Consider the following 6,770-nt stretch of genomic DNA (forward strand, 5'->3'; position numbering starts at 1 on the left):
CATTTCGATCCAGGCGAGTGTTTAAACACCATTTCAGACATGACATTATTAACAGCACCATCATTTCCAAAAGTGTCCGTTTTAAAGTCCCTTAGAGGTGCGAGTGGTGTGGACATTAAGTCTAAAAACTGTCAGAATAAACTCTCAAAGTGTTTCCAGAAAAACTTTGTCTGTGTCTGCAGACTGCAGCACTGAGACATCAGGTTTTCTGAGCTGCTATGAAAGTATAAATATAGAAGAAACAGCGTCTCTGTAGCATGAAAGAAAAAAAATCTGTTTCCACACTAGTAAACAGATAAGTCTTCCTCTGGATATGATTCTGGCTACTGAAGGACTCCTTTGGGGGGAAAAAAAAACTAGAATGCAGCACCTAGGATGCAAAAATAGAGTTTTTATGATTACATTATTTCCAAACTGTGTTTCAGGCTCATGATTTGCTACAAATAACATGTAACTTTGAATATTCCTGCAGAAACTCACAAATCCTCATTTGATATGCTTGAATCTGTAATCTAAGGTGCAAATGTAAACACATTCACAGCGTATGGTGTTTACATTCAATTCATAAAAATATCTAGGAATTAAGAGAGACCATTTGCGAGGAGTAATCCCATCCTTAAATCACTGATGTTCTGCCTCTCATCCTTATGTGTTATCTTTCATAAAGTATTAGATCTGCTACACTTTTCCAAAATAACTCAAAGGCTCATTTCTTTTATTGTTCTTTCCTTCCTTTTTGTCTGATGTGCACTTTTGCAAATCACAGGAGACAGCAGTGGGGAAGGGACACATCAGATTAATTTTAGTGGGGGGGCACAGGGGTTTACAACAGATGTTTTGGGGAGGCCACCAAAAAGTTGTAAGAAAAGTAGAAAGCTGCAACCGACCTCTCGCTTTTACAAAGTATTTTTTGTGTTTTTTTGGCTCTTTAACTGAATAGGAAAGCTGTATATGACCTTTTCATTTTGGACTGTTAAAATTCTAATTATGATGGACTTGTTTCCTTGTTTATGTGAATTACAGCATCATTAGCTGCAGCATCTGCCTGTTATGCAAAACTAGTAAGCTCAACGACCAGGCATGGGCACAGGGATTCTGTTCACAGCTATGCTGTCTTGGATAGCTTTAGCCAGCTGGGAAATGTCTGTAGGAGGCGATGAAGTGTTAACTTGGGGGTGTAGTTGCTGTACAGGATTATTAACTGGAATGGATGCATACTGTTGGATGAACAGGTGATATGAATCTGTAGAGAGTGCTGGGGCTAGTTGTGCAAAGCTTTGGTTGAGTTCCATTGTTTTGTAACATTAACTGACTGTATCAACTTTCAATTCCATGTCGTAAATCTCTAATTTTGCACGTGCAACTTGCCTTTCCTTTTCTGCTTGTAAACGCTCTAGTTCAGACTTTTGTGCATCCAATTCCCTCCTGTGTTTCTCCTCCATTTCTCTTTATTTTTTCCTTTTGTTTGATTTCCTCTTGTGTGATTTTATATTGAGCTTCCTTTACAGCTAATTCTGCGGCTGCATCTATTCTTTTGGCAGCAATGCTTGCTTCAGAGTGGCAACTTGATTGTGATACAGTACCAAATATGGATTTAGCATGTTTATAAGTTAAGAGTTGATGGAGGCGTTGCCTTTCTCTTTCTGCATCATACTCATCTATGGCTGCTAAACGCTCAGAAATTATCTTCATAATGTCCTTTGTCACTGATTCACAAGAGTCCATTTTGCGCCTTATGACATGGAATGGTGTATCACACTCTCTTAGTTCACTGTATGCTTTCGTCATTTCATTTACAGTTTTTTCAATATTATCTGCTATTTCTGCTAAATGTGAATCTGACAGATCACTTTTCAGGTTTTCTCTGTATATTCTGACCTGGCCTTTCCAATGTTCATAGATGGTTAACAGTGTTCTCTCTCTTTTAGTCTGTTCATCCTTTTGATATGAGAACATTTTCTCTGTGGGCACACTAATCCGTTCTGATCGCCTTGGTAACATTTCATTAGCTGTTTCATCCATTTCACATTGCAACTCCTTTAGCTGTTCTTTCTCATGCATCTGTTCTTCTATATTTTCCATTTTGAGAGCAATTGTTTGTCACCGTAACCTTAGACCGTTGCTGCAGCTCGCTGCTCTGCGCTGTTGCCGTGCCGTTCCTTGAGATCGCAGGCAGCTCGTTGTAGCACATGGGGTGAAGCTCTGGCTAGCGGCTCATGCTTCTCTCGGGCGACAAGTTCTCACTCTTCTTGAAGGCAAGCTCTTACTGTAGCATACCCCCTTGATTGAAGGATGACACTTACTGATGAGTTTTTTGGATTTATTGGCAGTAAACCCTCAAACTTCACCGTAAGAGCTAGAAAACACAAAGCAACGTGTAAGCTATAAATGCTAACTCTTACAACCATTAGACAGACCTTAGCTTTAGTGATAAAACTCAACAAATGTACACATTCAGTTCCATGTAACACTCCAAATTGCTCTTCTTTACACACAAACATATCTTGTGCCTCTTTCAAAGGGGCTGCTAAGTGCAAAATACATATTTATGTGCCAATGTCTCTCCGTGTCTTTATCATTTTCTGTCTTATCGTTGCTGATAAGCTAGTTCGCGCTCAGTTGCAACAGGAAGTAATCATTTCAAAGTATGAGCATGAACCGGAAGTTACATTTAGCGACTTTAAATAAAGGTAAAAACTCCAAAATAAAACACTGCAATTTTCTTTGACAAATGGGGATGCAAGTAACTACGTCATCGTGTCCAAAAACGTCACTTCCGTGTCCTACCAAACCAACGATATAATGGTGCTGTGTTGTGTCCCGTGTTGCAACAATAGAAATGATGTAAATAAAACGATATCTTTCTACCGCTTTCCTCTGGACGAAAAGGAGAAGAGAAGATGGCTGGCACTGATAAGGTAAGTTGGATTTCTAATCTTAGAAAATACATTTAGCGCCAGGAGCTAACGTGCGCTAGCTAGTATTAATCATGTTATCTTTTTGTGTTACGAGAAGTGTTTGGGCCACATTACAAAAGAAACTAAAAGTGGTCGAGATTAAAGTCTCTGATAATAAGTTTATACTTTTAATTTATAAGAATAAAGTCTGCCGAGGGAGACTTTAGTCCCAGTTTTGGGGACTTGGACTTGCTTCACCAATCTGCCCAAAATACTCGACTTGACTAGAATATGGGTCTATGTGACTTGGACTTTCCCTTTAAAACCACCTGCCAGCACACTAACATTTACAACTCTGTTTGAGTTGTACGAGTTAAGACCTCGCTTTACCGACTTCGGAAAATCCACAAAATAAGATGTCACAGTGAAAAAGGTGACCGGTTCTTTCGCTACTGCCATTGTGTTTTCATTCGGTGCGCCGCGGCATAGGACACGGAAGTGGTCCGTGACGTCACACTAGCCATTCCCATAAAGAAATGTACTGGGTTATTTACACGAGCTTAAAGATATTATTGAAGTCTAAGTAATAATGACTGTCTAATGGCAAGAATAATGAATGTCTGAAGTGTATCAATGAGACATGAATGCAGTGAGATGTTCGTCAGAATGCCAGGTCATGCACTGACTGAGGAAGGTGCCCTTATTTGCCAAACAGTGATCAGACTGACAACAATTGAAGACACAAATGTCCCATTTTTTCCTGCATCATCTGTCTCTCTCCATCTTCACTTGGTGCTAATTGCCCCACTCTCAAACAGGTCTGACAGCAACACTTTCCAAACACCACCTCAAGGTAATCAAAGCATAAGACAGTATAAAGAAACTAAAAGCCAAAGTAGACTGGAATGTTATCTGGCCCTGAAAAGATATTCTGAAAACAATAAAAAAAGAGAGAGAGACAGATCCAGACCAAATACAGGCTCAGGGATGACAAACTGGCAATTCATCAACGAAGACACAAAGAATCACATCAACCAAAAGAAAACAAATTCTGTTGTCACTGTTGGACAAGTGAAGCCGAGATAATGATACACATCCTCCTGCAACGCATGACATTTGATTAAACAGACATTCACTTTAACAAATTCATCTCTTCAGAGAGCTAAATGGGCTCTCAGAATGACATGCAACTGCGGTCTGATACAGGAACTGAATTAAATTGAAGTGATGACTGTTGTTCTGAAAATATGACTGCTCCTTAGTGAAAAAAAAGTCTGTTTTTATGCGCACAGCAGCAAATACAACAAATACAGCACAGGTAGCCTCCATGTTTCTAGGTGAGAAAGAATGTATTTGGTATAACTAGTGTGAAGTTTGATGACAACTCATGAATGTTGCCTTAACCAGCAGTCATTACCAAGCTGCAATGGCAGATTAAACCGACAAACACACAAATATATTTTAATGGCTCTTGTTTTTTAACAACCCCAGTGTGTTTTGCTTTTCAAGGTATTTTTTGCAACCAGATATCATGGATCAAACACAGAATTGTTTTGGCTGGAGTGCAGACTGTTGGCATCTGCCTCAAATTAAGTCAGATAAGACTTTTTTGCCTTTGTGTCCTTTTGACCTCGTTGTTCTTATCCTGTAAATCAGATGTTTGGTTTCTATCTAAAAAAACAAACTTCCAGCTAACAAAAAAGTTATCTAAATATACATCAAGCAGCTGCGCCTGTCATGCCTGGCTGCTAGCTAAGTGAAAATGAAAAGAATTCACTACTATGCTATTTGTCTTGAGCCTCTACCTTCTGTATACTGTTATAATACAACGCTCTCATTTGGTGTTCCGCTTTTATTTGCATCAGCACCTCACCATTTGAATTTAAAAAGGTTGGGGGATTTTTTTTATCCTCTCTCTTGTAACTAAATGTAGCTGCAACACACATAATTGTAGAAACTACACTTTATGATTAAAATTGCAGTCCTTAATTAAGAGGCACCATCTCAGTTTACTGAGAAAATGATCAATTGAGACTAAGCCTGAAAGAGAGTTTGATTAAAATGAAGTTGATCAGCTAAATTCTGATTTCATTGACCTCCAGTTCCCCAAACAAAGAAATGCACGGAAGAACTCATAATTATACACAAATATTTATGAACTAATACTATGAACAAACAATAAACAACAATGGTGTTCTAGCAACAGATGGAATAAATGAATCAATAAATGCAAATAAACTAATTAACTGTGATTGTCACTGGAAGCAGTTGGTAGGAAGGGGATTCATTTAGAAAATCTGTAGAATTGGAAAACCAGATGTAATTTGTAAATTCACCTGTTTAAAGAAGGAAAATGATACTTGTGTAGCCTTTGTAGTAGTAAGAGTGAGGCCGCTGCAGGATGTGGAGCTGTGATGATCTGCTGGATGAGTTGGTCCGGGAACATAGAGACATGGAGGCACTTTGGCATTTCTGCATTGCAAAAGTGTGCCATATCAAAAACACTAAGAGTCAAACCTCATAGTTATGCAGAAAATATTTGCACTGTTGCAGTATTAAGTTAACTTAAGAAGTGAAATTTTAAGTTAAACTTAAGAAACCAAAGCCCTAGCTTAAAGTTAAACCGTACGTTTCTTTAAGCCATCATAAATTTAAAAAAAACCCAGTTGTAGCCTTTGTTTTAGTTTTCATGAAAATTTCAAAAATCTTTTTTCTAGCCCTCGCCCTCATGTCGGTTGCATTTGTTTGCGACTTTGCTCTATATAGAAAACTTTGGAGCCAAATTCAAATCAGCATCCAACCAATCGTGAATGGTGCTGAGCTTCACTGTCCAGGAGAGGTCAGAGATACCTTTTAGAACTTACTTTTAGTTCATTTCTTAAACATACAAATCCAATTGTTAAATATCTATGATGATCACAGATCTAAAATACTACTGAATACGTGATTAGAATGACACCAAACACAACATGTATATTGTATATGGTTCCTGAGATAATAAGAAAATGTGTAAACATATGAATAAACTTACAGATTGCAAACTTCATGAAAGCAAATTTATGACATAGCTAAAATACAAGCATATACATACAATAATAAGAAAAAGAAAAAATATTAAATATATATGGTTAGAGTATAAAGTCTCTCTCTGCCTTTATAGCTGTGGTCTGTGACAGTAGGGGGTGTTGGTGTATCATGTGTGTGCTTCTCCACAAACACTTCAGATCCGATGTGTTCTTCTTCCATACTGGTCCTGATAAATGTGTAATCAGAGACTGGGTCCAGATTGTCAGTCCGGTGATGTGGCATTTCCTTAATGTTTTTATTTTTAAATTGTTCAATTCATTCCTAAATACCAAATTCTGTGTGTCAGGTAGGGAGATCAGAAGTTCAGAATGCCAGTCTGCTTCTCCAGAGGTGTGGTTTTCCTCACAGTTGACACTTTATGACCCTGATCAGATTCCGGTGGCGATACACTCTGGCAAATTAAGACACTGCAGTGTACAATTGACCCTTCACTAAGCCCCGCCCCCTTGGTTACTGTTGCTACGCCTGTCAAGCTTTCCCTCCTAGCATGAAATATGGAGTTTTTAGCGGTACTGGTGAGTGATATTTCTCAGGAGATAAGTGCAAATTCCTCGACATATTCTACAGTGACATCAGAGAGAAGCAGACAGAAGGGTGTCCAATATGCTTTTAAGAACTACATTCACCAAATTAAATGTTGGCGGAGTGCAAATGAAGAGGACGTTAAAATAGAGGGAAAAGCGCACAGATCTCAGTGTAAGCGCCAAACACCCCATATATTTTCACTTCACGTCAAAAATAATCATATACAAGAACAACAATGTTCTTGTACAGCAGGGTAAGCCG

This window comes from Acanthochromis polyacanthus, chromosome 3 (assembly GCF_021347895.1).
Source record: "Acanthochromis polyacanthus isolate Apoly-LR-REF ecotype Palm Island chromosome 3, KAUST_Apoly_ChrSc, whole genome shotgun sequence".
NCBI classification, from domain to species: domain Eukaryota; kingdom Metazoa; phylum Chordata; class Actinopteri; family Pomacentridae; genus Acanthochromis; species Acanthochromis polyacanthus.